Here is a 15,699-nt window from a genome sequence, read left to right on the forward strand (position 1 = left end):
TAGTTAAAAATGAATAAAAATGTATGCTAAATAACTAACTAATTATGTACATATCAAAATACCCCACACTTGACTTCTGCTTGCCCCCAAGCAAAACTAAATTTTAAACATATCAAAATCACATATAACAACTCCAATCTAACCCAGCCATTATGCCAAGACCGCAACGCATACATTTGTGTCTAAAATTTTTCCTAAGGACCCCCATACTCCAAATACTCACAATCCTCATAAACATTCGCCCACTCACCCCGAACTATGCTCATTTTATGCAACCCTCCGAATCCATCCGCAAAAAACCTCTTACCCTCAAGGTATTTTTAATTGAGCAACCCAAGCATACATAATCTAGAATTACAACTTTTCGATACCACTATGGAGCTCTTTTAAATTCTTCACTTTCTTCATAATTTGATCTTTGATCTCTTTAAATTCACCACCTTTATTGTTTGATTTTTGGTATCTTCAACTTTTTGAATTTCTTGGAATTTTGATCTTTTGATCTTCACTTTATTTGCTCCAAAATTCTTCAAACTTTTCTTGTAATTCTCTTTTTTTTTTTACATGTACCTCACTTTTTTTTCACTCAAATCTGTACATGCTTAAGCAGGGGCGCTCAATCTCAACCTTTATTGGCTAATGATAATAATTTTCCTGGATACATTTCAGGTTTAGGCTGCTAAACATATTGTATCCCTCAGGTTGAGCGGGGTCGTGTTTTTGTCCCATGATTTCATTGGAATAAGGAAGCCACAAATGCACTAGAACGTGTATAGGCTCAACTAAACATTTGGGTTTTCATGCAATCATCAACACAATTCTAATATGGAATCCTGATTTGCTTTTACCAAAATTTTCTAAATTAAATCCTTAAGTAATATTTTTGGTATGCAACAATTTTTTTAAAATTAGCCTAAATTAAGATTCTAAGTTTTCTAATATGTGACCAACCCCACACTTATTTTATGCAATTCCCTCATTGCATACTATGCAAAAAAAATGCAAATATAAAGAGGGAATTGGAACAAACTCCCCTGGGGTAGCAGTCGATAGGTTGATACTCTCTTCTTTAGCTCCTTTTTCTCTTGACTTTAGCCATGGGAACAGCTCATCCATGGCTTGGGTGTCATGTCTCGTGTGGTTGACAGCTCGAAAATTTCACGGAACAAGCTCTTAAGAAAATCTCCAGTGGCAAATCCTCACAAAAAGTGGGTAGTTGTTGCAGTGAAAGTGCCCAAAGCAATTCTGGAAATCGAAAATTGGCAGTCTACTCGGCGAGTAGTAGCTTGGACTCGGCGAGTAGCTCTTGTCTTAGAACGATATCGTGTAATAAGTCAGGTACTCGCCGAGTATAATTACAGTTACGCGTTTTTTCGGGTTACTCGGGTAGGTACTCGCCAAGTATATGTGCCTACTCGGCGAGTAAACCTTGCAGTTTGAAGAATTTTGAAAATTTTGAAAAATTAGTGTATTTTCTCATGTTTTTAAGTCATCCACCCCACACTCTAGGCATTGCTTGTCCTCAAGCAGTTATATTCTCAAAAATAGATGAAGAAAAGAAAAAAATAATGAAAATAAAGGAAAGGAAAGAAAATGCAAACTTGAAACTCGGGTTGCCTCCCGAGAAGCGCTTCTTTTTAGGGAGTCATTAGCTGGACTCCTCCCCTTCTACGTGGTTGCAATCCCTTCCAGCAGCAGCACCTCTTCCATTCCTTCATTCCGAGGGACTCCTTCTTCATACTTTTTAACCCTAGGACCATTGACCTTGAAAGGCGTGCCATCTCTTGATAGTAGCTCTATAGCACCATGTGGAAACACCTTCTTCACTAGAAAATGACCATCCCATCTTGACTTGAGTTTTCCCGAGAAAAGCTTTAGTCGTGAGTTGAAGAGCAACACTTTTTGGCCTTCATGAATTTCTTTATCTTTAATCCTTTTGTCATGCCACATCTTGGTCTTCTCTTTATAAAGCCATGAACTAGAGTATGCATCATTCCTTAGCGCTTCAAGAGCATTCATTTGCATTAACCGGTTGGTCTTTAGTTCCTCCATGTTGAAGTTACACCTCTTCAAAGCCCAAAACGCCTTGTGTTCTAGCTCCACCGGTAAATGGCATTGCTTTCCATAAACTAACCTATATGGTGTAGTACCAATAGGTGTTTTGAAAGCTGTCCAAAAAGCCCAAAGTGCATCATCTAGCTTATCCGACCATTCCTTGCGGTTGCTCCCCACTGATTTCTCCAAAATTCGCTTTAAGGCTCGATTTATCACTTCGGTTTGTCCATTAGTTTGTGGATGGTATGATGTGGAAAACTTATGGGTTACCCCATATTTCTTTAACACCTTTTCCAATTGGTCATTGGCAAAATGTGTGCCTCGGTCACTTATAAGGGCTTTCGGGACTCCAAATCGTGAAAATAATTTCCTTAAAAAACGCACCACCACCCAACCGTCTTTTGTTGGTAATGCTTGTGCCTCCACCCATTTGGATACATAATCCACCGCCACTAGTATGTATTTGTTTCCTTTAGACGTGTGAAATGGTCCCATGAAGTCAATTCCCCACACATCAAACACCTCGCACACTTGGATACTATGTTGTGGCATTTCATTTCGGGATGAAATGTTTCCTACTCTTTGACAAGCGTCACATTCTTTGACAAATTGGGTTGCATCTTTAAAAATTGTGGGCCAATAAAACCCAATGTCAAAGATCTTCTTTGCCGTGTAGTGTGCTCCATGATGTCCACTCGTGGGCCCGCTATGACATTGCTCTAATATTTTCCGGCTTTCCTTCCCGAATACGCATCTTCGTATGATCCCGTCCGCACAACTCCGGAAGATGTATGGCTCGTCCCAAAAGTAATATTTTAATTCGGAAAAGAATTTCTTCTTCTGTTGACTGCTAAAATATTTTGGGATGTATTTTGTAGCTAAATAATTAGCTATGTCTGCGAACCATGGCTCTTCTCCCACGGTCACCATAATATACTCGTCCGGGAAGTCGTCTCCATCTTTATCTTCTTGCAATTGCAGGTTCTCCAGTCTTGACAAGTGGTCAGCTGCTACATTCTCCATTCCTTTCTTGTCTCGTATCTCTATGTCGAACTCTTGAAGAAGTAGCACCCATCGTATCAGTCTTGGCTTGGCATCCTATTTTGCAAACAAATACTTGATAGCCGAGTGGTCAGTAAAAACAGTAGTTTTAGATAAAACCAATTAAGGGCGGAATTTGTCAAAAGCATACACCACAGTTAATAATTCTTTTTCAGTGGTGGTGTAATTTTCTTGGGCTGGGTTTAGAGTCTTGCTAGCATAATATATGGGTTGAAAGTGCTTATCAACCCTTTGACCAAGGACAGCTCCTAATACATAGTCACTAGCATCACACATAATCTCAAATGGTAAGTTCCAATTTGGTGCAATAATGATCGGGGCATTAGTTAATTTTTCCTTTAAAAATCCAAATGCCTCTAAACACTCTTTAGTAAAATTAAATGGTGCATCTTTTAGTAGTAATTGTGTTAGAGGTCTAGTTATTTTGGAAAAATCTTTTATGAAATGCCGATAAAAACCCGCGTGTCCTAGAAAATTCCTAATGCCCTTTACATTAGTTGGTGGGGGTAATTTGGAAATGGTGTCAATCTTTGCCCGATCCACTTCAATTCCCTTTTTGGAAACTTTGTGACCCAAAACTATACCCTCCTTTACCATAAAGTGACATTTCTCCCAATTGAGGACCAAGTCGGTTTTTTCACACCTAGCAAGCATTAAGTCAAGATTTGTGAGACAATCATGGAAAGAAGATCCAAAAACGGAAAAGTCGTCCATAAAAACTTCCATGAATTTTTCCACCATATCGTGGAATATGGCTGTCATAAACCTTTGAAAAGTCGCGGGTGCATTGCATAACCCAAAGGGCATGCGTCTATAAGCAAAAGTCCCACTTGGGCAAGTGAATGTGGTCTTTTCTTGGTCCATTGGGTCTATGGGTATTTGAAAATAACCCGAAAATCCATCTAGAAAGCAATAGTAGCTATGGCCCGATAGTCTTTCTAACATTTGATCAATAAAAGGTAAGGGAAAATGGTCTTTACGAGTGGCATCGTTTAGCTTTCGATAATCGATGCGCACTCTCCAACCGGTTACCTTTCGTGTCGGAATTAGTGCGTTCTTTTCGTTGGTTATGACCGTCATCCCTCCTTTCTTGGGCACCACTTGGACCGGACTCACCCATGGACTGTCGGAAATGGAATAGATAATTCCCGCATCTAAGAGTTTGACCACTTCCTTCTTGATTACTTCTTGCATGTTCGGGTTTAACCTTCTTTGGTGCTATACAACCGGCTTTGCTCCTTCTTCCAGATTGATCTTGTAGGAGCAATAAGATGGGCTGATTCCCTTGATGTCGGTGATGCTCCATGCTATGGCCCGCTTCCGCTTCTTCAACACTTGCACTAGCTCTTCATTTTCAGAATTGGACAGGTCAACAACTATGATTACAGGTTTTTGGTTGCCTTATTCAAGTAAAGCATACTCCAAATGTTCTGGTAAAGTTTTGAGCTCCGTTTTTTGGTTCTGAATGTTGGACTCGCCGAGTGCAGGTAGGGTACTCGGCGAGTTTGTGGCTGTATTCACGATTTCTGCCTTTTCTTCAGAGGAACTCCGCGAGTATATCGGTCCTACTCGGCGAGTAGAACTGTTAGTTTGTTTTACCAATTCTTCATAATCTGCTTCTTCCAGCAGTCTTTCAATTTCCATCAAGTCTTTTTCTGGATCAAATTCTTCATCATTAGTTGTGAACTTGCTGGAATCTTCAGTTATGCCTTCCTCCAATAATTCGTCAAGCATATCGATTGAGAATGTCGTGTCGTCACTATTCCTTGAATACTTCATAGCTTGGTCTACCCCAAATGTGACTGAATCTTCTCCTAGCCGCAAGGTGAGCTTTGAGTCCCTCATGTCTACTATAGCACTTGCCGTGTTGAGGAAGGGCCTTCCAAGGATGATTGGCACTTGTGGATCTGCCTCCATGTCTAGAATGATAAAATCAGCGGTAAAGACGAATTTGTCCACCTTGACTAATATGTCTTCGCATATGCCTCTTGGGAAGGTGACTGTCTTGTTTGCCAAGTGTATTGCCATGCGAATTGGTCTTGGTTCTGGGAGATCTAGCTTCTTAAAGAATGAATATGGCATTAGGTTCACACTTGCTCCCGAATCGGCTAAGGCATGAATGGTGGCCAAGTTGCCAAATTGGCAAGGTAAAGTCAAACTCCCCGGATCACCTTTCTTCTTTGGTAGCTTATTTAGCATAGCAGTTGAGTAGTTTTCATTGAGTACTACCTTCTTCACTTCTTCTATCTTCCTTCTATTAGTGAGAAGTTCCTTAAGGAATTTTGCATACTTGGGCATTTGCATGATGGCTTCAATGAAGGGTATGTTTATTTGAAGAGTCTTGATATGGTCTAGAAACTTCTGATACTCTTCTTCCTGCTTCTCCTTCTTAGCTCGGATTAGGTATGGCATGGGAGGCTGGTAAAGTTTTTCAGGAATCTGTTCGGTGGTATTTTGTGATGTACTCCCCGAGTCCATATGTGGTACTCGGCGAGTAGGGCTGTCAGATTGTATGTCTTGGTTCTCTGCTTGCTTTTCTGCCTCCTCCTTCTGTGATTTCTTGGATGACTCAGTATGAATAGGTGCCAGGGGAGTGATTATCTTCCCACTTCTTGTTGTGATTGTGTTTATGTGCACGCCTCGTGGGTTATTTTCAGTTTTGCTAGGAAGTTCGCTCGGTGACCTTTGGTTGATTTGTTAAGCAAGTTGCCCAAGCTGCGTTCCTATATTGTGGATAGATGCTTGCTGGTTCCTAAGCATGGTCCTTGTTTCTTGAATTGCAGCATCATGGTCACTATGTCTTTTTTCTGAAACAGCTACAAATTTGGTGAGCATTTCTGCCAAGCTTGGCTTCCTTTCTTGCACCGACTCCTCCTTTTGGTAGAACCCTCTCCCTTTTTGCCTAAACCTTTCCTCCTTGGCTTTCTTGTAGTCTTCATAAGGGAGCCATTATTTCTTTTGTTTGCGCCAGTCTTCATCATATCGGTCTCCACTTGAGTAGCACACTTGTAACACTGAAAATTTTAAAATTTATTTTTCACAATTTATAAAAGCATTTCTCTCTTAATTTCATAGAACATCAAATTTCAAATTCCAATATGTATCATACAAATCCCAAGATCACATAATTATATCGAATTCTTCTATGTGTGTACAGATCAAGCCGGCGCCTTCCCACGGTCATCGCTAGTACCTGAAACAACAACACTAACACTGTAAGCACAAAGCTTAGTGAGTTCCCCAAAATACCACGCATAAAACACATATTAGCCACTCAAGGCCATAACTCTATGGGCCCGTGCACCCAACTCTGTGAACCCTCAGGTTCTAACTCTAGGAACCTCCCGGTTCCAACTCTATAAGCATGCACAACATAAATCACATAGACATCATGTAGTACAACACATAGCATACACATAACATACACATACTCTACCACATAACTCTGGTTACCTACTCAAGGTAAAGTATAGTGAGAAGACTCACCTCGCGTGTCTCAGTATCTCACGATCTCTGGAAATCCCTCGTACTCGATCCTCCGAGCTCTACTCCTCCTATAACATCACAAGACTCTAATTAACACTTTTATCTCTAAGGTTGACTATCCCTAAGAAGTCAACACATGTCAACGGTCAACGGTCAACTTTGACCGGACTCGGCGAGTGCCCGCGGCAACTCGGCGAGTCTAGACGTTCTCACCAACTCTCTAGGATTCCCTTTCTACACGTCGAGTACTTCCCCTGACTCGACGAGTTCCACCTGGAAGAATCGCGGGACCACCCCGACTCAACTCGCCGAGTCTCAAGAACGACTCGGCGAGTCCCAGCTCGACTCAGATCACATGGCAATCCTCTCTAACTCGCCCTGACTCACTGGGTCAACTCCTGACTCGTCTGGACCACCCTCTGGCCAGTCCAAGGCAATCTTCAAGCTACTCGCCGAGTCTGCTCATCGGACTCGGCGAGTCCAATCCATGCAATCACTCAAACTTGCTTCTAAGGTCAGATCTACTCCAACAATTCATAGATCTGGCCCTCCTAGACTGATTCATCACGTAAAGTCCTAGCCTTGATGCATTAACAACCTCTATATGCCTAATTATGAAGAATCTTCAACAAATCTCACTACACAAGGTCATGACCTCCATTGTTCTCTATAAAGCTTGAAGAATGAGACTCTCTGGACCTCTATGGATCCAGATCCGAAGTCTCATCACTAGCATGGGACTATTTGGCCATCAAATCAACTCAACAAGGCCACAAGAAACCCTAAAATCGGTTATACTTCACAAAACAGGAGATGAGTCGAAATTATACCTTTAGATTGAAGGGTCAAGCTTCCAATCCACCAAATAGCAGCCCCTTTTGCCTCCTCTTGGCTAGAGCCTCCTTCTTCTTTGCTAAACAACACACAAATGTCAAGAAATGCCTCCTTTCACTCTCAAATCGCTAAAGCACTTTTAGGGTTTCTCTCTATGGACTGATGGATGCAAATGACGGCCATAAGGCCATTTAAATAGGTCCCAAACCCGAGAAATTAGGGTTTCATTAAACAGCGTGGACTCGCCGAGTCCATATCCTGGACTCGCCGAGTCCGAACGAATCCCGCGTCCAGAATCGCGACCCTACTCGGCGAGTCTGAGCTCCAACTCGCCGAGTCCCTTCTCAAAACTCAAAATATTAAAACAATAAAATACCTGGAGATCCGAGCTGTTACAATTCTCCCCCACTAGGATTAGACTTCGCCCTCGAAGTCTCGCTCTAAAATAGCTCCGGATGCTGAGCCCGCATCTCGCGCTCCGGCTCCCAGGTCATCTCTGATCCCTTCCGGTGTTGCCACTGAACCAACACCAAAGGTACCTCCTTGTTCCTCAGAACCTTGATCTTCCGATCTCTGATGGCTACTGGTCTCTCGGCGTAATTCAAGCTCGCATCTACCTGAATATCCTCTAATGGAACTACTGCCGACTCATCGGCAATACATTTCCTCAATTGCGACACATGGAAAGTGTCGTGGATTTGCCCCAACTCCGCTGGCAATTCCAAACGATAGGCTACCCGGCCTACCCTCGCAATCACGCGAAATGGCCCAATATACCGGGGCCCCAACTTGCCCCTCTTCCTGAATCGAATCACCCCTTTCCAAGGAGAGACCTTCAGGAGAACGAAGTCACCGACCTGAAACTCAAGCTCGGACCGACGTCTGTCTGCATAACTCTTCTGTCGACTCTGGGCGGTCAACAACCTCTGTCTGACCTGCTGAATCTGCTCTGTCGTCTGAAGCACGATCTCGGTACTGCCCATCACTCTCTGCCCGACCTCTCCCCAGCAAATGGGGGTCCGACACCTCCTACCATACAACAGCTCAAAGGGTGGCATACCAATGCTCGAATGATGGATGTTGTTGTAGGAAAACTCTGCCAAGGGTAGATACGCATCCCAGCTACCCCCAAAATCCAACACACATGCTCGAAGCATGTCCTCAAGCGTCTGAATCGTCCGCTCACTCTGACCGTCTGTCTGGGGATGATATGCGGTACTAAAATGCAATCTAGTACCCAACTCCTCATGAAATTTCTTCCAGAATCTGGAAGTAAAGCGCACATCACGGTCTGAAACAATCGAGATCGGCACTCCATGTCGAGATACCACTTCTCTCACATATAACTCTGCCAACTTCTCTGCTGAAGAATTCTCACTGATGGCAAGAAAGTGAGCGCTCTTCGTCAACCTATCCACAATCACCCAAATTGCATCAACTCCCCTGGCAGTTCTCGGCAATTTGGTGATGAAATCCATAGTGATCTGTTCCCATTTCCATTCGGGAACCTCCAATGGCTGCAACTTGCCATGCGGTCTCTGGTGCTCGGCCTTAACTCTACGGCAGGTCAAGCACCTCTCAACGAACCACGCGACGTCCCTCTTCATACAGGGCCACCAATACTCTTTCCTCAAATCCAAATACATCTTCGTAGCCCCCGGATGGATCGAAAATTTCGACCGATGAGCCTCCTCCATCAAGGAAGTGCGCGTACCACCCACGAACGGTACCCAAATCCGACCCTGAAAAGTCATAAGCCCTCGCCCATCCGTAACGAATTCTGAAACCAAACCAACGACCCGTTCCCTCTTCTGCATCTCCGGCTGCACAGCCCCGGCCTGTGCCCCACGAATGGCATCCAATACCAGAGCTATCATGGTCAATCTCAAACATACATCTCGCAATGGAGTGCTCTCCGCCCTGCGGCTCAACGCATCGGCCACCACGTTGGCCTTGCCCGGGTGGTACAGGATCTCACAATCATAATCCTTGACCACATCTAACCACCTCATCTGACGCATGTTTAGATTGGGCTGATCCATCAAGTACTTCAAGCTCTTATGGTCCGTGTATATCGTACATCGAACCCCATATAAGTAGTGGCGCCAAATCTTGAGGGCGAACACTACTGCCCCCAACTCTAGATCATGCGTGGGATATCTTGTCTCATGAGGCTTCAGCTGCCTCGATGCATATGCTATCACATGACCCCTCTGCATCAACACCGCACCCAACCCCAAAATCGATGCATCACAATATACTACAAAATCCTCCATCCCTTCCGGGAGAGCTAATACCGGGGCTTCGCACAACCTCTGGCGAAGTGTCTCAAAGGAGGTCTGCTGCTCGGGACCCCATGAGAATGCAACACCCTTCCGGGTCAACCTGGTGAGCGGCACTGCGATCTTGGAGAAATCCTTGATAAATCTCCGATAATACCCTGCTAATCCAAGAAAGCTCCTGATCTCAGAGGGTGACTTTGGCACCTCCCAACCCATCACTGCCTCAACCTTGGCCGGATCGACCAGAATCCCTTCCTGGTTAACGAGATGTCCTAGGAACTGGACCTCCCGTAACCAGAAATCACACTTGGAGAACTTTGCATAAAGCTTCTCCGATCTCAGTACCCCAAGGACCTCCCTCAAATGTTCCTCATGCTGCTCCCTAGATCTCGAATACACCAGAATATCATCGATAAATACAATCACCGACCGATCCAACATCGGCCTACATACCCTGTTCATGAGATCCATGAACACCGCCGGGGCATTGGTGAGCCCAAAAGGCATCACCACAAACTCATAATGCCCATAACGCGTCCTGAAAGCTGTCTTCTGGACGTCCCCGTCTCGCACCCTCACCTGATGATATCCCGACCTCAAATCGATCTTGGAAAACCAAGATGCTCCCTGCAACTGATCAAATAAATCGTCGATCCTCGGCAACGGGTAACGGTTCTTGACCGTCAGCTTGTTCAACTCCCGGTAATCAATACACATCCGGTGTGAACCATCCTTCTTCTTGACAAACAGAATAGGTGCTCCCCACGGCGAGCTGCTCGGCCGAATAAATCCCTTCCCCAGCAACTCCTGAAGCTGCGAGGATAACTCTTGCATCTCTGGAGGTGCAAGACGATAAGGCACCTTAGCTATAGGCGCAGCTCCCGGAACCAAATCAATACCAAACTCTACTTGCCTCACAGGAGGTACTCCCGGCAGCTCCTCGGGAAAGACATTTGGAAACTCACATACCACCGGTACCTCCCCAACTGAACTCGGTCTCTCGGAAGTCGCTCGCGTATCCATCACATACGCCACAAAACCCTTACAGCCCTGCTGTAGACACTGCCTCGCCCTGGCGGCCGAACAAAAGGTTGATCCCGAACGTGTACCCTCACCGTACACCGAAAGAACTCCCCCACTAGGGTCTCGTATAGTCACCAGCTGACGCTCACAGTCGATAATCGCGCCGAATCGGCTCAACCAGTCCATGCCCACAATGACACAAACATCGCCCATCGCAATAGGAATCAGTTCAATCGGAAACTCAATCCCGAAGATCTCTAACACACATCCCCGGAAAACCTCTGTGGCACAAATCACTCTATCATCAGCTATGGAGACTCTCAGAGGCCGACTCAGTGCCTCACGACTAGCACTGATATGCTGGCTAAAGGCCAAAGATACAAAAGACCGACTCGCACCCGAGTCAAATAACACTAAAGCAGGTACGGAATTCACAAGAAAAGTACCTACACATAACATAATATAAGCATAACATCATATGTCAAAATAAATACACGAAAGGAAACATACCAGCCACAACATCGGGCGCAGCGCGGACCTCCTCCGCAGTCAGCTGGAAGGCTCTCCCTCGAGCTCTCGGCGCCTCGGCCTTCACAGGCCGACTCTCAGTAACTCTGGTGGCGGCAGGAGCAGACCCCTGAGATGCTCCGCGCAACTGCGGACACTCGACCTTCCGGTGTCCGGTCTGGTTGCAGTGAAAGCACACTGCAAACCCCTTGGGGCAGTCCTTGGCCATGTGCCCCTCCTTACCACATTTGTAGCAAGACCCTGCTCGGCAGACTCCGTCATGACCCTTGCCGCACTTTCCGCAAGCGCGGCCCTTCTGGCTCCCTGGTCTGGGATCAGCAGGCTTGGCCCGCTTGGCGGCCGGCTGCGACAACGCCGGTCGCCGATCCCTCCCCTGAGACTCTGCCTCCTCCCTGGCCTGGGTCTCAAGCTCAATCTCCCTCTTCCGGGCATTTGCCTGAAGCTCGGCAAATGTCCGGTACGAGGAGTTCGCAGCGAACTCCTGAATATCCCTCCTCAAGATGCTCAAGTAGCGGCTCATACGTGCCTGCTCAGTGGACACGTGCTCAGGGCAGAACATCGCCCTCTCGTGGAACATCCTCGTGATTGCTGTAACAGACTCAGTACCCTGCTTGAGGGTCAGAAACTCCTGTGCTAAACGCTCCCTCTCCACCTGGGGAACGTATTCATCCCGAAACATAGTGGTGAACCTCTCCCAGGTCACCGCAGAAAGCTCAGCAGGCGAATAATGCGCTGTCACAAACTTCCACCAGTCCTTCGCTCCCAAGCGAAGCTGGTTCAGCGCGAACCGAACCTTCAAATGCTCAGGAGACGAGCAAGTGAAGAAACACCCCTCAATATCAGATATCCACCTCATATCTGCCACCGGATCCTGAGTACCATCAAACTCTGGTGGTTTTGTGTTGCTGAACTCACGGAACAGCAACGCATCCCCACCCTGCGGCCTCGCAGTAGCAATCGCTGCGGTAGCCACAGCAGCAGCCTCAGAAAGAGCGGCATAACGCTCATCAAACGTCTCAATCAAGGTGGTCTTTATAGACCCAAACATCTCCGGTATCTCTGCCCTGATGGCCGCAGCCACCTCCTCCTGAATGATCCGGCGGATCTCCTCCTCACTGGTACCACTGCTCTCGGGCATCAAACGTGTCCTCACCATGATCTACCTCTGAAACACAACATACGATAAATTAGAATCCACACGAGTATGCTCACACTCGACAACTCTTTTCTCCTTGATTCTTGGCATTCCAAAGATTCTGACTTAGGCTGCACACTGCTCCGGTGCTTCCAGTAGTACGGGCCCAATACTACTGTCCGCACCGCACCAGAATACACTCCAAGTCCTTCTCTTTGGATCCCAGGTCTCAAGTACTTTATCATGCATAGACTACTCCCTAATAGATTTCTCATAAGTCCCTTGCTGCTACCTACTCACTCTCAAGCATCTCATAGCAGCTCACCCCTCTCTAGGCTAAGGCATCACACATCAGGCCACTCTAGTCCTAATAGCAATACCTAGCCTACTCTAGCATGCGGATACATCATATCAATATCAATATCACATAATATATAAAGGGATTTTTGGGAAATTACCGTTCGGGCGCTGACTGATCGTACACACATCTCTTGCTCTGCGTTTTTCGAAAATCTTTTACTTTTTTTTTTTTTTTTTTGAAAATACATCTCAAATCCTCAGTTTGAGTTCAAATACGCCCGAAGGTGTACTCGAATCCCTCAAACCAAGGCTCTGATACCAACTTGTAACACTGAAAATTTTAAAATTTATTTTTCACAATTTATAAAAGCATTTCTCTCTTAATTTCATAGAACATCAAATTTCAAATTCCAATATGTATCATACAAATCCCAAGATCACATAATTATATCGAATTCTTCTATGTGTGTACAGATCAAGCCGGCGCCTTCCCACGGTCATCGCTAGTACCTGAAACAACAACACTAACACTGTAAGCACAAAGCTTAGTGAGTTCCCCAAAATACCACGCATAAAACACATATTAGCCACTCAAGGCCATAACTCTATGGGTCCGTGCACCCAACTCTGTGAACCCTCAGGTTCTAACTCTAGGAACCTCCCGGTTCCAACTCTATAAGCATGCACAACATAAATCACATAGACATCATGTAGTACAACACATAGCATACACATAACATACACATACTCTACCACATAACTCTGGTTACCTACTCAAGGTAAAGTATAGTGAGAAGACTCACCTCGCGTGTCTCAGTATCTCACGATCTCTGGAAATCCCTCGTACTCGATCCTCCGAGCTCTACTCCTCCTATAACATCACAAGACTCTAATTAACACTTTTATCTCTAAGGTTGACTATCCCTAAGAAGTCAACACAGGTCAACGGTCAACGGTCAACTTTGACCGGACTCGGCGAGTGCCCGCGGCAACTCGGCGAGTCTAGACGTTCTCACCAACTCTCTAGGATTCCCTTTCTACACGTCGAGTACTTCCCCTGACTCGACGAGTTCCACCTGGAAGAATCGCGGGACCACCCCGACTCAACTCGCCGAGTCTCAAGAACGACTTGGCGAGTCCCAGCTCGACTCAGATCACATGACAATCCTCTCTAACTCGCCCTGACTCACTGGGTCAACTCCTGACTCGTCTGGACCACCCTCTGGCCGGTCCAAGGCAATCTTCAAGCTACTCGCCGAGTCTGCTCATCGGACTCGGCGAGTCCAATCCATGCAATCACTCAAACTTGCTTCTAAGGTCAGATCTACTCCAACAATTCATAGATCTGGCCCTCCTAGACTGATTCATCACGTAAAGTCCTAGCATTGATGCATTAACAACCTCTATATGCCTAATTATGAAGAATCTTCAACAAATCTCACTACACAAGGTCATGACCTCCATTGTTCTCTATAAAGCTTGAAGAATGAGACTCTCTGGACCTCTATGGATCCAGATCCGAAGTCTCATCACTAGCATGGGACTATTTGGCCATCAAATCAACTCAACAAGGCCACAAGAAACCCTAAAATCGGTTATACTTCACAAAACAGGAGATGAGTCGAAATTATACCTTTAGATTGAAGGGTCAAGCTTCCAATCCACCAAATAGCAGCCCCCTTTGCCTCCTCTTGGCTAGAGCCTCCTTCTTCTTTGCTAAACAACACACAAATGTCAAGAAATGCCTCCTTTCACTCTCAAATCGCTAAAGCACTTTTAGGGTTTCTCTCTATGGACTGATGGATGCAAATGACGGCCATAAGGCCATTTAAATAGGTCCCAAACCCGAGAAATTAGGGTTTCATTAAACAGCATGGACTCGCCGAGTCCATATCCTGGACTCGCCGAGTCCGAACGAATCCCGCGTCCAGAATCGCGACCCTACTCGGCGAGTCTGAGCTCCAACTCGCCGAGTCCCTTCTCAAAACTCAAAATATTAAAACAATAAAATACCTGGAGATCCGGGCTGTTACAACACTTGCACCTTCTTGTTGCCATTCTCATCTAAATCACAGTCTATAGTGAGGTGAGGCCCATTGCAGTTTTCACAACCCACCTGAATAGCATGGATCGTTTGATCTATTTTATCCATCCTCCTATCCATGGTTTTTAGCATAGCCATGACCGCAGATAAGTCTTCAGTAGCTGCATAAGCAGCTCCCCTTGTGACATCATGTCTAGGGTTGTGGTATTCTCTAGAGTGTTTAGAGAATTCTTCAATCAATTCTTTGATCACCGGGGGCGGCTTCTTTGTGAGCGGGCCTTGCGAGTCTAGTAACTGCCTGGTTGTGACATTGACTCCATCATAGAAGATGGAGACTTCTTGCTGGCTATTTAGATCATGGTGTGGGCAGTTTCTTAGTAAGCTCTTGTACCTCTCCCATGCTTCATATAGCGACTCTCCAGCTTGTTGCTCAAAGTTAGCAATGGCCTTCTTCAACTTGGCTATCTTGGAAGGTGGTAAAAAGTGATCAATGAATTCTTCTTTCATCTTGGCCCAAGTGGTGACTGATCCGGGGGGAAGTGACTTGAGCCAGTCTTTTGGAGCTCCTTTGAATGTCACCGGAAGCATACGAAGTAGCTGAGTCACGCGGGGCACATTTGGAACATTGAAGTAATCGGCTACATCATTGACTTCGTCCAAATGCTTGTCGGCATCTTCATGGTCTTTTCCATAAAAAGGTATTTCTTTAATTAAAGCTAGGATATGACCCTTTAGCTCGAAAGTAGCAGTCGCGGGAATTGCGGGTTGCACAAGTCTCGGGCCAGTGTCGTCGCGCATCCTCTTCTTCCATTCTCCCATGGGGATTTCATCAATGTTAGCCATTGTGATAGCTAACTCTTCCTCGGAATCGGTTTCGTGCTCGTATGTAGGCTCTTCTTCTTCCTCGGTCTCGTACTCAATATCTTCCTTAGCCGGTTCGTCGATTACTA

At 45.6% G+C, this 15,699-nt stretch overlaps 1 non-coding gene across 1 annotated transcript; it reads left to right on the forward strand.

Annotated features, from left to right (window-relative positions):
- The first annotated feature begins 15,101 nt into the window (after positions 1-15,101).
- On the forward strand, positions 15,102-15,208 carry LOC111886459 (small nucleolar RNA R71). Its single transcript, XR_002848476.2, has one exon. It is a non-coding gene; the product is annotated as a small nucleolar RNA R71 (small nucleolar RNA).
- Positions 15,209-15,699: the final 491 nt, after the last annotated feature.

This window comes from Lactuca sativa, chromosome 9, assembly GCF_002870075.4.
Source record: "Lactuca sativa cultivar Salinas chromosome 9, Lsat_Salinas_v11, whole genome shotgun sequence".
NCBI classification, from domain to species: Eukaryota; Viridiplantae; Streptophyta; class Magnoliopsida; order Asterales; family Asteraceae; genus Lactuca; species Lactuca sativa.